Consider the following 19,705-nt stretch of genomic DNA (forward strand, 5'->3'; position numbering starts at 1 on the left):
CATAGAACTTGTTGAGATTATTAGATTAAATGCCCTTTTAAACAAAAGAGTGTAGAAAATGAAGTTTGTGTAACATAACTATTTTTATTGCTGAGTTAAGATATGCAGATTTTTCCCCCTGTTTGTTATACATAATAAATATTGTTGAAGTCTGCCATCGCCTCATGTGATAAGCATTGTGTTCATTCACATACAGTTATGCGCATCACTAGAATGAAGAAATTAAATAAATAAATTAGGCAAATTTTTTAAATCTATGTTTGTGTGACATCTGCTGGCAGGATGAATGAGTGCTGCAACTGAAAATCACTGATGTTATCATTATCAAAGTTTAACTGCTTCTTCAGTGATGATTTTCTTCAGTCATCCACTTTTTCGAGTTAATAACAGAGTGAATGGGATCCTGACTAAAAGTGAATGGGCCATTCCTAAACCATTCACCAAGGATGTGCATTTAATTGAAACTGTAACACAGCTACACACCACACCCACTGAGTTATTGTTGTATTGATGTATATTGACCTAAGTAGTATAGTCTGCATTAATACGTGTCGTTTCAATTACATTACAATGCATTACTGTACCTACAATCTATGAATTTAGATTAGATTAGATTAGATTCAACATTATTGTCATTGTGCAGAGTACAAGTACAGAGCCAGTGAAATGCAGGTAGCATCTAACCAGAAGTGCAAATAGCAATCAATATGTCTATATCTATGTGTATATGTATATACATATGTACATGTATATGTTTGTTATATATGGTTATATATAGATATAGATATATAGAGAGTGAGAGAGAGAGGGAGAGAGAGAGAGAGAGTTAGAGAAAGAAGAGACCAGCTCAGTGCAATGACAAGGTGTACAAATATAGAAGGTACATTGTACGGAGTTTACTTGGAACCCTCTCTAAAAGATAAACCTTCGTTGTTCTTAAGTGACGTCCCAGAAACCAAACCAAAAACCTTGAACCTCAGCAGTCTGTCCCTTGTTTTTCTCATAACGATGAAGAATAACAGAACTCTGTAACAGTAGAAGCTACTGAGTAGTAGTGACTCAGTGAGATATGTTGTCTTGCTCCCTGGCATCCTGTAGAGGACATGAGTAAAAGTTTTCACTCAGTCCTGTTGACATTATCAAAGTTTGGTTTGCTTTGAGTATCTGGGTCACGTGACTTGGTTTAAGTTACCTGAGATTGTTTAGTCAGCCTGCCCAGAAACCATCATGACCACCCAGGATTGGCAAAGAGAATGTATCTCTTTGTTACGTGTTTGTTTGTGTGTATCTGTCTGTTTCTTTATTAAATCCATTCAAAGTTCATTGCAATTTACGTTGGCTGCTCCTCCATTTTTAAAAAGGCGAGGAATAATATGCATTTGTTGTTACTCTTGATGGTCTTAGGACTGAAGATTGAAGTTGATGCAATTCACTTGGTAGGGTCGGATGGACTCTGTTGCATAATTTAATTTGAAAAAATAAAAAAACTGAAAGAATATGTATGGTGTGCTAGAAAAAGAGAGGAAGACAGAAACTCATCATTTTGATTTTAACTTTTTTCATTAAAAAACATTTAAAAATTATAAATTTGACTTTTTTTAATAGGGCCTTAATAGGGCAACATATCCTGGGAGATACAACTCATAAAAATATACAATATCAACTTTCTTTAACATGTGTTCCTTAAGTCCAACTGAGTTAAAAAGTAACATGAAATTTGCATTTGATGATTTTTTTGATTACTTATTTTTGATTTACACACCAGGAAAATATTAGGAAACCGAATGCCGTAAAAGTTTCTAGTACGATACAAACATTTCACAACATATACAAAATATATACATGTAGTCTAGCTGTTCTAAATATAGCTTGGATGTAGATGTATTTCCAGTAAGCAAAACATACAAGCGATCTTTAGGTGCAAAATTTATACAATGATTTTAAACTCATATAATTTGATCAGTTTATTATTCTTATTCTTATTATTTTATACATTATAAGGCTTACCCTTTTGGAACACATCCTTAAAGGAACTGAAACATATTTACCAGCAGGGTTACTGGGATAATTATAATAATGATAAGGTTACTGACATATTACATTGAAATATACTTTTACTGCTCAGACTTTGAACAATATTAACTGAGTAAAATAATTTTCATGGTCTTAAAGTAAAATATAAATGCTTGAGGTACAGTATATTGGAAGTAGAGTAGTAAAAAGGTGAGCAAAGATTTTTAAGGACAAATATTTTTACTGTTAATGAAAGTACTGAAATCCAAATGCATTAGAAAACACAATAATACTAGACAAATCTGGTTTCGCTCTTTACTGAGACTGTGGTTCTTTTGGAAAGGTACTTCACTTTATTGTTCAAAAGAGAAAATAAAACCTATATGTTAAACCTATATTATGTGGCCAGTATGTTTTTGGAACATATATTAAGGTAAAATAATCCAATTTGTTAATGTTCTTTCATGTTTATGTCTCAGATGTTCCAGAGTTAAAAGATTAAATTAACTAACAAGGTGGAGTAGCTATCAAATATTGATATTTACTGGCAATATAACTAGTGCACTTTTAGAAAAGAGTATGCTCATCATACTAGAGTTATTCAAAATGTTTCCCTGATTTGGAGGATTTTCCTGTTTTGCATTAGACTAGACTAGAGATTTACTACTGTATCCTCAGCATGTCTGAAATACCCCTTTCCTTCGGTCAGATTGTGCAAGATTCATCTGTACTAATCACTTAAAAAACAACATTTCTTAGCTGTAATCTTGAAGTGCAGAGACTTTTTCCTGCAGCTGTTTCCTCTGACTTTCGACTACATCACTGTGATAGTCACGCATGGGATAAAAAAATCATAACCAGCAAGGACATGTCGAGAGGTCCAATTTCTATAAACTGTTCAGCCCCACAAATCCAAATATGCTGGTTCACTTGAAATATGTCAAATGTATTAAAATTTCTGTTTCATGCTGTAATTAATGAAGCTGCATCAGTTAAGCAGGCCCTGATGATGCTGCTGCGTCTTGATCACATCCCTAAACATGAAATATGAGTACATTTATTTCATTACTGTGTTTATGCGGCATCTAACAATATTAAATTCCACCTGATTACATCTTCTTTCTTTAAATTATAATTCTAAAGTTTCTTATTACTCAATACCACTGTCTTCCACACGTACTCACTTTTCAGGAAATACTGGAACACAAGAAAAATCAAACTACTGAGTAGTCAGTCTGGAATTGTATTTTTTTTTTTTACATTAACTGATAATAATAATATTATCTTCACATATGATATGACTGATTGTTTTGAGTAATTTCTGGATTACATTACTGTCTGACAGTTCAACTGATTTGCTATATAGTGTGCATTTATGTATTTAGTGTGACAGACATATTAGATATTTACTATCACTTGTGTGACACTGCTTTTGGAGTCTAATACACAGTGCATAAGCTAAGAGCTAAGCTTTAAAATATTAACTGCTAGTTTTTGTGTCACAAACATTTCATAGTACTTTACACTTCTCAGATAAAATGCCTCCTGAAAAACCCCAACGCTGGAAGAAGGTGTGTTAATGTTACACCCACAGGACTTTTGTCAAATAAAGTTTCTTCTGCTGAGACGCAGCAGTGACGTGCTTCATTTCCTGTTTCCCTTTTCTTATGACTCGGTTTTCAGCAGTACTGTAATTTTCCTGGCAGCTTAAAAGAGGCGGGTTCCAACTTGATAATGTCTGTGCTACACATTTGGGACGCACGTTCAGTCATAGCCCTTCTTTTTTTTGGTTCTGCAAGATGCTCAGTAACACTTACAGCTCATTTCCTTATAAAACTGCACAAATTGTACCTGAGACTACTATTTTTTTTAAAAGCAAAGGGTCGTAACACCAAATATTGACTTTGTTTCATTTATTACTGTTTGCTGCTCTTTATAGTTTTTTTTAAAATGTAGAAACATTTAATTTCATTATTTTTGAAGGCGTTTTTGCTCTACAGCATTCCTTTGCATGTGCCTAATACTTTTGCGCAGTACTGTATCTGCAAAGTTTATATTAAAATATTCCAGTTTCGGTGAGCCTGTACCCACTGTTGCATCAGATTCCTGTTCTTGGCTGACAGGATTGTAACCCGATGTAGTCTTCTGCTGTTGTAGCTCATCCACCTCAAGATTCAATATACTGTGCATTCTGAGATGCTTTTCTGCTCACCACGGTTGTAAAGAGTGGTTATCTGAGTTACTATTGAATTCATGTCAGCTTAAACCTGTCTGTCCGTTCTCCTCTAATCTCTATCATGGCATTTCCACCCACTGAACTGCTGCTCTTTGGATGTTTTTTGTTGTGCATTAAAATCCCAGGAGAGCAGGAGACCAGTTTCTGAAATACTCAGATCATCTTGACTGGCACCAACAGCCATGGTCATGGTCACTGAGATCACATTTTTTCCCCCCATGCTGATGTTTGATGTGAACATGAATTGAAACTCTTGACATGTATCTGTGTGACTTTATGCATTGTGCTGCTGCCACTTGTTTAGCTGATTGGATAATTGCATGAATGTTTCCTTTCATCTCATCTCTAGTGTACGACCCCTGCTGTTTGTCTTGTTATTGAGAAAGCATTTTCATAGTGACTGGAAAAGACAATTTTATATTTTCATGATTTTGCATCTGTTAGATAATTGCAATAACTGGTTACACAAGTAGCACATTTCTAAACATTAATAAAAGTCTAATAAATATAAAGAATTCCAGTAAAAGCTATGCATTCTACAAAATAATGTACAATCAAATAAATAAATAAATAAATAAATAAATAGACCCTCACATATAACTTGGACCTAATGACAATTATTTAAAACAAAACATGAATAAAAATCTGTTCTGTTGTTGGAAATTTCAGAAATTAAAAAGCTCTGTGGCTCCAATTCATCTGTACTGATGGGGTCCATGGAATTTCTTTTACAGTTTAAAGACTGCAAAAAGTTTGAGAACCATTGTTATAGCCTAGCATAAGAAACTGCATAGCATGTACTGTGTAAAGGTACAGGAAACTACTTTTCCCATTGGTGATAATTTAGTGCCAGCCAAGACGAGAGGTAAAAAAGGAGATTTCATTAAATCTATATTCACCTATATTCACATTATGGATATAACTGAATATAAATATACATTATCCAGAAAGAACAGATAATGCACATTAATTCGATCTAAATATAGATATGAATAGGAGGAGCACTATTCTTTTTATTTTTCGCAGGGCATCTGGCTGAGACTAATTATCAATTTGAATGATATATCTGAGGTTGAGGAACTGTAAAGGTTCAGGAGATGGATAGTAAAAGTTGAAATAATAGCTATTTTTTAATATAATTTGTGAATGAAAAATGAAAGAAAAAAATGATGTTTTTCTTGCACCCCTGGGTGTTTCTGAGAGCATAGTGGTAATGCTCACACACAATGCCCATTTATGGGATAGACCGATATCTACAGATATAGATATTTTGAGCATTAAACAGATAGAGTTACAGATAGTGGCATTGTGTTCCACCCCTAATTTACATAATATAGGAAATATATATACATAAAAAGGTAGTAGTTCAGCAAAGAAAAAAAAAGGTAGTTTTTTCCCCCTTAAGTCATATTGTTTTGTAATGTAACCAGTTAAGATGATAATCTAGTTCTGATTCTACTTTCTGAAACTGTTTGAACAATCAATGCTACATTTAAAACAAGTGTGTGACGCTTCATATGTGCAGTTTACATATAAGCTTTCTTACTAACTTCATAACAAAGAAGAAAATTTTGGACACTACTCATGTCTTGGCTGATCGACTGCACTTGAGGTTAGGGGATAACTGTGTACATTTCATTTTTGGCTGAACGGTTCTTTTCCGCAGGAGGAGCCCATGCCTTACACAAACTGACAAAGGGCGGAGTAATTTGACTGTATTCGGGACACTTCATTTGTATGTAGAAAACCACAATTCAATAATCCTCCATTTATTTTGTAGAAGACAAACATTGCCAAAGTGTGGCCTTAATATTCATTTGTGTTTTGTAAATCTGCCACTCTGTGTCCTTCTTTCCCACAGTTTCTCTGTGTACAGCCATGCAGCTGTATAAATATATCTAAAGCTCCAATCAGGATGATTTGAGTATCGATTTGTTTCAAGGCTTTTAAAATGTCCTAGGCAAGACATCTTGCCATTTTTCATGGTGGATTAATTGTATATGCAAAGAGCTTAAAACATACTCTTCTGGTTACTCCATGGTGTAAGCAGCACCATTTCTGATTTGTTTGGAATCATTGCACTTCCAGAATTTTTTTCGGGTGATAGCATGAGCTACATGTATACAATCTGGTTTAAAGTTATTGAAAATCTTACAGAATAGACCAGGAGTTTATAAAACTCATGAAAAGTGATGTCATCAGTGTTGACTTGCCATCATCAACATCTCAGGAGCCATCAGCAGGTCCAGACTTTGCTAAATACTTTTTATTTATTTATTTTTTTTTTTAAGAAATTGTAGTTATTTAACAATGAAAAACATATAAATACTCCTCTGGTGAAGCTACATTTATGAAAGAAATCTTCAGTCAGTTTCAACACTTTGAGGTAATGCTGTTCCTTAAATGTTTCACTCTGCTGTGAAATTCTTCAGGACTTCTCAGTTGTGTGACAAGCTGCATTTTTTCATCTTATCAACTAAATAGAGAGAAAAAGAGAGGCTGCTGAGGAAAAAACTGCTTATAGCTTCTATAATGCAAGTGATAATGGACATTAAATGTAACTATAAATGGATAAAAAGTATGAGGTGTCATTCACTGATCAATGAAAATTTGCAATCATTGAAAAATAGCTGTGGTTAAAGAGGAAAAGAATCAGTTTCATGGTCATAACAGTGACTATGCTTCATCACACCAACCAATTGTTGATTATTTAACAACAACAGCACGCCCCATTGTGTTTATTCCAAAAAATACTGAATAATATGCTGGGAGGTTAAAGGGTTAATAATACGTTTAGCTATCAGCTAATCGTCATCACCTTAATTTCTAATTCTGATTGTTAAAACTGTTTATATTTATAGCAATATTATCTTTACATGGTAACACTGAAGCCAATAGGATTGTAAGATTAACATGATAAACATCCAGATTTTTACTTTCTCCAAGAAAGACACAGGACGAGGTATCATTTTGTAAACATATTAAAAAATAATAATAATTTTTGCATATATTATTATTATTATTATTATTATATATTATATTATGTACAATAATATATGTAAATATATAAATGTATATATATATATATATATATATATATATATATATGTACAATAATTTTCCTTATATAATGCAATATTCTACTGTGTGATTATTTTACAAAAACTTATATATATTTTAAATATTTTCTGTCTAGCATTACATACTTTACATGAGTGTCCAAAGTATCCACTGAAATGGACATTTCAGAAATTTTTGACTGAAACAGGGAAATAATATTCTTATATCTTTCAGGTTTAAAGTGGATACTATGAACCGAAGCTTCATGTACGGCTTTGCATATTTTTATTAAAGCATTATAACTTGGTAGCTCAGTGAAACTTGTGTAGAAGGAATTTCTTCTCTTTATATCTAATGTGAAAAGACTTTCCAGGACACTTTACGACACATATACAACGTTTATCCTGGGCTGACAAAACACCTTGAAAACTACTTCTGAGTTTCTTTTAACAGTGTTGATTTTTGAAAATAAATGCAGTAATTTGGTTTACTTTGCTTGTTTTTCTGTGGCCTATTCACACGGTTTGAATTAATGTGATTATCTGGGAATTGTTTATTTCAGCATGTTTCGAGTCAGTAGTCAGTCAGCCTCCCACAGGGTCTTGATCAGAGTGGAAATCAGTTCAATTTAGATCTCATTATCATTCCTCAATTTGTCTCCAGATAATTGCACTGCAATCAGTATGAAGACATAAACAGACATCTCTCTCTCTCTCTCTCACACACACACACACACACACACACATGCACACACTTTTAATCCCTCTCTCTCTCTCATGTGGTTTTAATTTTCATCATCAGGCAGTGGTTGGAGTTTGACTGAGCTTGGGTTTCCTCCAGAATCTGGACGAATCCCACCTCCTAATCCTTCATTTTATTGTTCTTTCCTCAGCTTGAGGGTTTGTTGAAGATGTAAAGAGACATAAATATAAAGGAAACTCTATAAGAAGGCAAGTGCACGAACTCCAGCTGTCATACAAACAGTGACCACAAGGGGGCAGCAAAGAACAGAAAATGTATGTACTTGCACTTCTTAATGTTAACAGCATACATAAATCAAACACACTTATTTCTCAAAATTATACACACATTTTGCAATTTTTTATATATATTGTGAGCAAAATGAAATTACCAAAGCCAAGGATATACTATGAAATATTTATGTAAAGTTAAAGACATCATATAAATTCTTGCACATTGTAGCCTTTTTCCTATGAAAAAAGAACAAATTTGTACATTGCCACATAATGTATACTACAACATAATTAATAAAGAAATAACTAATTAATAATTGATTAAAGGAACATAAAAAAAGAATTAAGAGAGCCAATAAAAACAATTGTCTGTTTGTTAAAAGAAGGATCCATTCTTGCATTGTCTACGTCTAATTTTGTCAAACAATGTTGGAAAAATTATTCTGGATGTCTTCTACTTGACACAAGTCACAGTCAACTAGTGCAACCTGCATTTCATTTCATTCAGGCTTTTTATTCTCTCAGACAAAATCGCAAATCTAAAATTGTTAAAAGTGTCTTCTTCCAGGGAAAACTTTTAAAGTTCTATATGTCCATAGAACTCATTTATTCTCTTCAGGAACTGCTTTATCCCAGTCAGGGACGCGGTGGATCCGGAGCCTATCCCTGGAAACCTGGGCTTGAGGCGGAAATATCTGTCAATCCATTACTGGGCACCATCAGCACACACATTCACAGGCATAACCAATCCATGTACATTCACGTCTTGTGGACATTTTTGGAGGAGACCAGACCCCAGAAGAAACCCAGGAGAAGAGAGGGAGAGAACATATGAAACTCTGCACAGACAGTAACCTGCTCAAGATAGCTCAAGATCAAACCCAGGATCTGTGATGTGGCAACATGGCATGATACACCACACCGTCCTAAATAAATAAAGAAAATATATAATATATAATATATAATATAATAAAGAAAAAAAAATGTAAGATATATATTATTATATATAACTATTGTTATATATAACTATTATTATGTATAAATATTATATATAACTATAACTAAGCAGGATTGTTGCTTGTATTGTTTACATCACATACAGTGTTCTCAAATAAAGCTGGAAAAATGATTTTGTCTCTAAATTTATGACTGATGATGTGCTGCAACCTGAATTTCATTTAAGGAATTTTTATTGTTTATTCTCTCAGAAAAAAGGACAAATCTTTGGTTGGACCTCTGGGGACCTATTTAAAATGTTCCACAATAAAATGTTTCTTCGCTGGAAAGAAGAACCAAGTAGAAAATGGTTCTATCCAAGCAGAACCATTTGTAAGAGGATAAGAACTCTTAACTATCTGAAGAACAACTCTTTCTCGTTCCTTAATCTATACCTCCATCTCTAGCTCAATCTTCATTCTCGCGAACTCCTCTCTCTTGGTTTCGTCCCATGTAACAGCAGATGACAGGTGTGACTGATTCACCCTATAAACTGTGCATAAATGCATTCTTAGAAACGCAGAACCGTCTCTGCCTCCTTGTGTTATAATTAAAGATGACATGAGACCGCTTTTCTTTTCCGATACCAATACTGATACTGAAACCTTGAGTATTAAAAAAATCAATGCCAACCTGACATTATTGTTCTTTAAAAACTACTAATCTTTAAAATGATTTTTAAAAATTGGCACACTTAAAAATACATAGCTAGAATCATTAGTTAGGCAAGACTGCAGCTTTCACACAAAAATCATTTACATTGCAAATATAATAAAGTATAAATATTATAAAAATCATCCCTAATCAATCAATCTCTTTATATGCAAACATTTACAAAAAAAACTTTTCCGAACACAGTTCCACGCTTTTCCATTTGTTTCCATTTGTTACAGGAAGATTTTTTGCTGATATCAGCCAAATGCCAATCCTCGGTATTGCATCAGTGGTATTTCTAATTATAATGTTAATAAAAAATCACACTTTGGTGTCACTTTGAAAAGAGAAAGTTTCATACACCACTCTAAAGGGATCTTTGGTTTGTTCCACTGTGGGAAGCTTTGATGTTTCTACATATCTAGAAATCTGGAACAAAGGGTTTTCAATTCACATAGAGTTCCAAGTAGAATCCGTTTAAAAAGCAAAGAACCCTCGAGGGACACTTTTATAAGTGTCCAGACTGTCCAGATGTAGCAGTGTAGAGAGACGTTCTGGAGTTTGTCCTCCTGTTGTCCTGTTTTCTTTTTCAAAGATATGGAACAAGATCTTATTAAGAAATTTGTCCTTAGGAAAAGTGGGAAAAAATGTGCAAAGGAGTTTATAATGAGAACAATTTTCAGTAAAATGTGTTTTACTGCAATTGCTTAAGTAAAAGACAGACGAGCTTTAGTTCTTAAGAATCATGTGTCAGTGTGTATTAAGAGTTTATAAGCATTCATGAAAAACTGTATTGTGTGTCTTTTATGTATAAAGAAATCCATTCACAGATGTGTCTTCTGTTTCTTGTTGCATTATCTTGCTTACAGAAAGTGACATTTTTATTCGGAAGTGTATAAAGAAGCCCATTAGTGTTTGTCTGGCTCAGTTTTTTTTTCAAAGCATGGTTTAGGGAGTGTGTATTGGCATTGAACTTCAGTAAACTGTATTTAAACTTCAGTACTTGTGGTTAAAAAAAAGTTAAAAAGTTACACCAGGGTGTAAGTGTGTGTGAAAAACTGTAAGTGAGAAAGAGATTCAGAATCTTGTCATCCCCCTTTTCATTACACTTCATACAACACTTGTGTGAATGTTGTTTTTGATTTCCCATTGTATGATCTGTTACATTTTCCGAAAACCAAAAACATTCATCCCAACTTTTTTTTAATTTTTTTTATAACTTTTGAGAAATGTGACGACTTATGTTTTGAGAACACTTGAATGTCGATACCGAAACACCCTCTGAGTGTGTGTGTGGGTGTATATGACTAGGCGTGTTCCCTTTTGCTGTTCTGTTACATGCTGAGGTGATTGATGATGCTTGGGTGATTATTATCCAGCACTTCACTGCAGTTTAACCGTCTCCACCTTGTAAAATTGTATGTTTAATAGTATGATTGCTTTGTAACTCCTTGAGGTGCTTTGTGCTTGGATTGGATTCTGTCTCACTTGGAAAATGCTTTGGATGTAAATGAATAAATGGATAAATAGATAAATATTAATGTTAAAAAGGACATACTTTTCGACTTTTATAAGTCGGCCTGTTATACGTTATAAGGCGGTAATTCCCAGCTTGGTCCACTGAGGGCTACACGATGTGAGTTTTAGTTCTGGTTCTAATTACTGTCCGATTTTACTGACAAGCTCTTCTATTTAATAAGTAAGAGAACAGAGAGGATTAGAGCAAACACCTCTAGACACTGTACATAGGCCTCAAGGGAATCTGAAGTTAAATCCCCAACAATAAAAGCAGGATAACTTCAGGATTGTGGTGGTTTCAGTGTCACAATACATTACGGTCCTTAGAATGATGTGAGTCTTAAGGAGAAAATGAGTTGGGACCTCCGGCTACTAAGATGACTGATAACCACAAAAGAAAAAGGGAAGAAGCTGATTTTAAGGTTAAATTGCACAGAACAATTATGTTCAATAGTTTAAGTAAGGAATGATACACTTGCGGGTGTGCTGTTATATGAAAATTCACCCCGACTACTATTACCACCCCGATTATTTTACTAATTCTGAAATGTGTTACTCATGTTCTAACCACATCGATTTGCCAGTGACTGCAATTTCTTAGACATTTTATGTGCAAAATATCAGATATTTTAACCATTTATAGTTATGTTTCATGTGAAAAAATGTAGCTGCTGTTAGCACTTATAGCAGCTACATACAATTTTTCCTTCACCAGTCTCTTGTTTCTTCTCTCTTGAAGTTAATAAGACCAAAAAACAAAAACAAACATAGCTTGTCATATTACTGTGAAACCGGAAAGCGTAAACCTCTCCGCCCTGAAGACTTTCATGTGGTGGAAAACTTCAAACACACTGGAGACTCCTTCCAAAAATTCTAAATAAATATCTCCTTACAGAAAACATCACAGTATCACCAATTCTACATTTCATTTTATTAACAACACATTTAATTAGTTTATTACTAGACTTAAATTAGGTGGAGCATCCACCATACAAGTCCATGTGAATGAGTTGTTACCATAGAAACTATAATGTATTAGAACATGCACATTAATATAAACATGGAAATTTAATTACATCCAGCAGTTCCGTCAGAGCGACTGTTATAGAAAATTAATCAACTCCTATCATAATTAAGAATTCAGCAGTACTGGGGTGGAAATTCTGGCATTAAGGATTCTACCTTTACTATAAAATACCCTGTTTATGACACTTTGCCCTTTTTTTTATCCTTTCCAGGTGTGATTTTAATACTTCAGAGCAGTCTTCAGACCTCTGAGAGGAGTCAGCATGAAAGGTTCACAAGAGAAGGGGTTCTAGCAGTTCAACTTCTGGGACAGTTATGGATGAAGATTTTATGTGTGCAGTAGTACAGCTGTTTTTTGGATTAATTGATTATTCTTATAATTATTCATGTAACGTTTTCCTCAAAATAATATATATTGGGGTCTAATGGTCTGAGATCAAACTGCAAATCTGGGAATTGTTTTTTTTTTTTTTTCATTTAAAATTGGAAATAGGCAAAAAAACAAAACAAAAAAAAAAAGAGAAAGTTTTAAAATTTTGAAATATTTAAAATAAAGAAAGTAAATGTTCAATGTCTTGAATGTTTAATATTCAAGATTCTACACTATTTTAGCTCCCTATCTCTTCTTCTGAAGCATGCATTCAGACGGCACTCCGATGGATTTGAGCTAAAATGGATCATAAGGTATTGCCTTCAGAAACTCTGAAATTCATGTAAATATTTCAGTGATTCTACTTTTCACTCAACTGTCAATAATATAAATTGTAATGAAAATCGCTGTATTAAATTAGAAAAGAATGTAAAACAGTAGCATTTTCACTAGTGCTCTCAGACTTCTGGACCCCACTGTAGGTTTATAGTGATTAATGGTAAGTCATGGCAAAAAAAAAAAAAAAAGCTCACTTACTATAAAAAATATGATAAAACTAGGAATCCCTGAACTTGTAATTGGAAGCATACTACAATATTTACATTTATATCTAGAATTTCTGTGTTTAGTGTTCTATCATAATTATTTCCCCACAGACATCTGTAACAAGACTGATATTAATATTAATTGTTATTAATAACCTGACTTAAAAACACACCCAAAACATCAACACAGCATTTTCTCACTGCATGCTATAACTTCTGATGCTATTTGAAATCAGTCTCTAAATGCACTTTAATCATATAAGACAAATGTCTCTTTGTCTAAACTGCAAATTTGTTGATAACCACATTGACGTGATAAGATAAAGAGATATTTATTGCACCATTTTCTATCTTTGCATTCCAAACACATTTCAGAATGATGAAACTTCCTCCAGGAAGTGATTTCGATCTTTATTTTTCCCAGTAAGTGTATTTCCTTGATACTTTGATATACCACAGGATGTTGTTTTTTTTGGTTTTTCTGAATTAAATTTCCAAAACATGAGCTACCTTGCCACAAGAATAGCCACGTACACAAATCTAATGCTTGACTTCCATCTCTATACTGTAGATTAGAATAATTAGAGAAATCAAATAGTCAATTCCTTTAAAAATGCTTTTCAACTATTTAAACCTTTTGTGCTTTAAATATATATGTTAACTAGTAATATGCTGATGATGACTGCAGTTTAATGATATTTATGTGTACATGAGGGATTGCAGTCTATTCAAATAATGCATTTTAGAGCTTTTTTAGCACTGTCAGAAACTAGCGTTATCAGGATGATCAGAATCCAGGGTCTCTGATTCAATCCTGAGCTTGAGTCACCGTCTCGGTGTTGCGTGGATTTCCTCTGGGTTCTCCATTTTCCTCCCACTTTCCAAAAACATGCCAGAGTAGGTGTGTTTGAGCGTGTGCGTGGTCTTACTAGCATCCTGTTCAGGGTGTGTTCCGGTGTTCCTGGGTTAGGCTCCAGATCCACCACAACCTGGATAAAAGGCTTACTGAAGATGAATGAATGATCACCACATTTAGCAATCATGTCAATCAATCAATTACAATTCTTGAAGGAGCTTGTGACATGAGTGATAATTTACACACAGAGTATTATTTCATGTTTATTTCAGGGAATTGTACAACAAAAATAGCTGTAAATCAGCAAAATACTCTTTTATTATTTTACAGGATTGTACTGTATGATTGGGCAATTAGAGCAGTGCAGTGGTTTACAGTAGAGTACCGGAAATCTGTAATGATTTATACAGGAGTGAGAATGGTAAAGATTCTCTTGGTGTGGATGATATATTTTTTTTTTTTTTGGTCCTTTATTTTTGCAACCTTTTCACTGTAAAAAAATGCTGTAAATTTACAGTATTTGTTTTACAGCAAAATACTGTTCTATATTTTACAGGATTGTACTTTTAAAAATTAGGCAATTAGAGAAGTGTACTGCTTTTCAGTAATACCAGAAAACACAATGCAATGTGGGATATCTAAAGTTTTTGGCAGGATTGAGAAATTTACAAAAAAAAATTCTCCTTGTATAGACATCTGCAAATTAATGGCTCACTTTTGTGCCCTTTATTTTAGCGTCTATGTTAGGCGAATACAAACCCTGTTTGAGTTTAACTTTATATGCTAGTAAAAACTTTGGTTTGGTAAATCACTGAAATTCATCTTTCAGTGGGAGTTAATTCAGTGGTGGTGGTGGTTGAATCAGTGCAAGCTGCTTAAGATAAACATGGTGACTCAGTAGTTAAGGCTTTGAGTTACAGGTCAGAAGGTTGTGTGTTCAAATCCCAGCACCTCCTAGCTGCCATGGTTGGGTTCATCAGCAAAACCCTTAACCTTCAACGTCTGACTTGTATCCTGTCTCACTTGTAAGTTGCTTTGAATAAACCCGTCATGACCAAGTGTAGTGGGTTATATTTTATACTGTATATTTTGGTTTATACTGTCATTAGTTTATAGCCTGCATGAAGAAGAAATGGTATTGCTGTAACCATATGGAATTACATTTTGTCCCATCTCATCCGTCTCATTTCTGTGTGCTTGACCCTGGCCCCCAGTCTGCATCCTCTAAAGGTCACAGAAGAGGTTTTGAGCCCTTGTAGGGTCTGATTTCTTACCTTGAGAGCCAACATGTGTCTGCAATTTCACCCGCAGTGCTGTGCTGAAACCCATCTGTGTGTGTCTTTTACTCCAAAAGCAGGTGTGCTTCCCCTAAACAGTAGCATTCAAGCATTTAAAAGGAAGGCTCTGGAGAATTTTCATTTTTCATTATTTTAACAGCACGCCTTTACCTTGACAGCTCTCACTAAATGGAACAGAGCATTTCTTGGACTGCGGCTGGGTTGTGGAAAGATACTGTGTTTTAGATAAATTCCTTCCTAATTAGGCCATCAAATGACTAGCCAGAAGTTGACACAAAATAAATACGATCTGCAATGGGACATTGTATTCTGTCATGTACCATTTACACAGTAGCAGCTCAGATATGGTGCATTGCTGAATTCTGAATGGCTTATCTTTATGCATACTTTTCGTTAAATCATTTGCCAATAAATCTGTATCTTGATATACACACAAGATTTCACTGGCTAACTTAATGACAGATGGTGACACAGGTGGTGTCATGTTGGTGCCGGACGTATTTCAGAAAATGTTGATCTCCTGTGATTTTTACGCACAACAGCATCTACGGTTTACAAAAAATGGCGTGAAAAACAGAAAAAAGCATCCAGTGAGCGGCAGTTCTGCAGGCGGAAACACCTTGTTTGTGAGAGAGATCAGAGGAGAATACCTGGACTGGTTTGAGCTGACAGGAAAGCAATAACTAACAACTCAAATAACCACTCTTTACAACCATGTTGTGAAGAAAAGCATCTCAGAACGCACAACATGGCAAAATCATGAGGTGGGTGGCCTACAACAGCAAAAGGCCACATTGAGTTCCACTCCTGTCAGCCAAGAAAGGTAAACTGATGCTTCTAGGGGAACAGACTGACCAAAACTGGACTTTTGAAAAGAAATGAATCATTGGAAAAATCATATGTAGCACGTGCGCTACATGGGTAAATTCTACATTTACATGGGTAAATGTGCGAAATACTAATTGTAAATTAGTTGTAATTGCACATGTGTTTATTCCCATCTGAATACTGCAAGACTTTTCTGCAAGGGATATTAAATAGACTAAACTATGTCTTTCTAAGAACTATGTTCTTTGAACAGTGAATACATTTGAAGTGAATGACTGTACTTGGTGTGGTAGAATTTCTGGACCTAAACAGAATATCACACATTCATGAAAATTTTCTACAATCCAGGAGCCTTACATCAGATCTTACATTTTCAAAATCTGAAAAATGTTTCATTGTACAAATAAATTCCAGCAGCTGCCGTATGTAAACAGCCATGTTTAACAGACTGAAATGGTACAGAAAATGTTCAGTATATGAAACTCAAACATGAAAAGAACTTAAAATCAGTTAGCCATACTGATTTTGCATTTCCTAGGAAACCTCCAGTGACTAACTCCAAGGTTCTGAATGGAAATTATCAGTAGACTAATAAAAATATTCTAACCTACAATAGTGTGTAACATGGTTTCATAAATCTCTTTGAAACCTTGCATAAAGCGAAGACATGTGCTCTTGTAAACTCGTAGGAAAAATAGGCACAATGTTTTACATGCAACAATAACATTTTACAAGATCCCATGACTCTTTAATAAAGTTCCCATAACATTCTTGGAATATCTTGAAATAGCTTTATTAATCACAAGGGAACATTTGTTGTGTTTTTGTGTGCGAAACATTTATGCTAGCTAACTGGGAAACTTGGGACAGTGCAAGGAAGAGCAAACAATGAATTATTATAGTTTCTGTTGTAGTGAGCAGGACAAGTGGCTAAAATTCATGGCAAGGTAACTGAAATTAAACTAGGGTTTAGTTCTCTGTGAACCTTATACTTCTGGATAAATTAATTGTTTCTGTGGTACTTAACAACCTGAAAAATCTAGAAGCTAAGCTAGAATGCAGCAAAGCTATCTGTAGCTAGTTACAACTACAAATCAAGCTGTAGCTAATAGCACCTCCCAGTTATAACAGGACAAATGTTAGAGACATAAAACTTTTACATGTACAGCATTTAGCAGACACGCTTATCCTGGGAAATTAGTCTCCATCATAAACAAATTCTTATGCTGCTATAAAAATCAGACTATCAAGCTAAAACCCTGTTAGCAACTATAGCAAGAAAAACACACAGGTGTTTTTTTTTTGTTTTTTTTTTTAATTAGTGCTCATTTAGAGGTAGGATTTCCAGGTGGTAGGATTTCCAGGTGGTGCTTTGGGTCTTACTTTTGAATTGATTTGGTAAATTTAGGAGCTTTGTGATATAAAATTCTGATTTATATTGTCAATTATTCAGGCTGCACCTAAATCATATGACAGAGCCAGTCCCAGTGCCAGAGATTCAAAAGTGTAGTAATTGTTGCTATTAATTACTCCTAACCCTAACTAATTAAATAATTAGGTATTATTAACATCTCTTCATTTGTAGAAAAGTGATATCAGTCACATGTGCTGATGGTTAGCAAGCAATCAGCTTTTTTGAAAAATTATTTATGCACACCAAAAGAATTTGCATGCCTTCCTTTTCACAGTGCTATATAATTACCACAATGTTCCTATACAGCAGTTAAAGACTTGCAGAATATACTATAATGTTCCTAAAGCAATTAAAAATTTGCAGAATATTTCAGAATGTTATGCCTTCATGTGATATCAGAGGATTTACAAGTTCACAACCTGAAAATTGCACATAAACTTTCCTTCAAGTTATAATTACACTGTCAGAAAAAAGGGTACTAAACCATATATTTTATTGCTCCTGGGGTGGCACCTTTCTCCTTTGTACCTCACTTAATATGTATTTTTCACATGGAAATAGTGTAACTTTAAAAAAGATTTTAAATACATAATTGGATTATAATTACCTTTTAGAGTAAAACTTTAAAGGTACACTATGTACATATTTCTAGGGAAAAGATACACACGAAGTACAGAAGATGTGCATTTGAGAGAACAGCCACAGCGACATAGAATTGTACAGTTTAGTACCAATTTATTTTCCTAAAAAGAACTTATTTTTAATTGTGAGTGATGACATGGATGCTGGCTTAGTTCTGTATCCGTGACCGCTGGTTGCATTATGTAGGCTAATTTTTAAGAATGAAATAGAAGTACCAAAATACATCAGGCCATATTGCTACTTCATAATTATGACTTACGAGTGAGAACCAGGGCCATCAAGAAAGACCACATGAAGGAAGCATAAATCCATCCCACCTGAGAATTAAAATGTGAAAGCTGTTTAGGCCTACTCGTGTTGTTTATTCACGCCTCATTAAATCAGGAACAAACAGGCCCATCGGTCTTTCTTTGATGATGAACGAAAAGCAAGTGTTCTTTCAGATGTGTGCTTCTTTGACGATTTGATGGAACGTCGCCAGTGTAATTTCAAATTGCCGTTAATGAGGGGAACTATTCCCAGGGTGCGCGCACCAGTTCCATCAAGTTCTGCTTTCCAGCGCGCCAAGTGATCACCTGCTCTGTTCCCCCCCTTCTCTGTCTCTCTCAGCGTGAGAAAACCAGTCCTCATCTGTCACACCGTGTTTGGGTCAATGAGAAACAACAGGACGAAATGAGAGAGAGAGAGAGAGAGAGCGAGAGAGAGAGAGAGAGCAGAACGGAATGAAGGAACCTTTAGCTTTCATCCGGATTTTATGGAACCTGCACTGCATGGGCTCATTCGTTTATGTTGAAAATTCTTGGAACTTTTAAAAGCCTCTTAAAATAGGACCAACCGAGAGAGAGAGAGAGAGAGAGAGAGAGAGAGACAGAGAGAGAGCGAGAGACAGAGAGAGAGAGAATGTGTGTGTGTGTGTGTGTGTGTGTGTGCGCGCGCGTGTGTGTGTGTGTATGGGTTGGGGGGCAGACTGTGAGAAGAGATTAAAATGGTAGAATGGCTAAATATGTGTGTGTGTGTGTGTGTATATGTGTGTGTGTGTGTGTGTATATGTGTGTGTGTGTGTGTGTGTGTGTGTGTGTGTGTAAAACAGTGTGGGAGGTTTTTTGGGACTGTAATCTCTGTCGTTCCGTCTGGGACACTAAAAGCTTTTTATTTACCTTTCACTCACACACAGTGCTCTTTGTGAGTGTCCTCATGAACCCATGTGTGCATAAGAGTGCATGAGCGTAAGTGTGTGTGTATGTGTGTGTATGAGAGACTTGGCTAACACACTAT

This window comes from Pangasianodon hypophthalmus, chromosome 7 (genome assembly GCF_027358585.1).
Source record: "Pangasianodon hypophthalmus isolate fPanHyp1 chromosome 7, fPanHyp1.pri, whole genome shotgun sequence".
Classification (NCBI taxonomy): Eukaryota; Metazoa; Chordata; class Actinopteri; order Siluriformes; family Pangasiidae; genus Pangasianodon; species Pangasianodon hypophthalmus.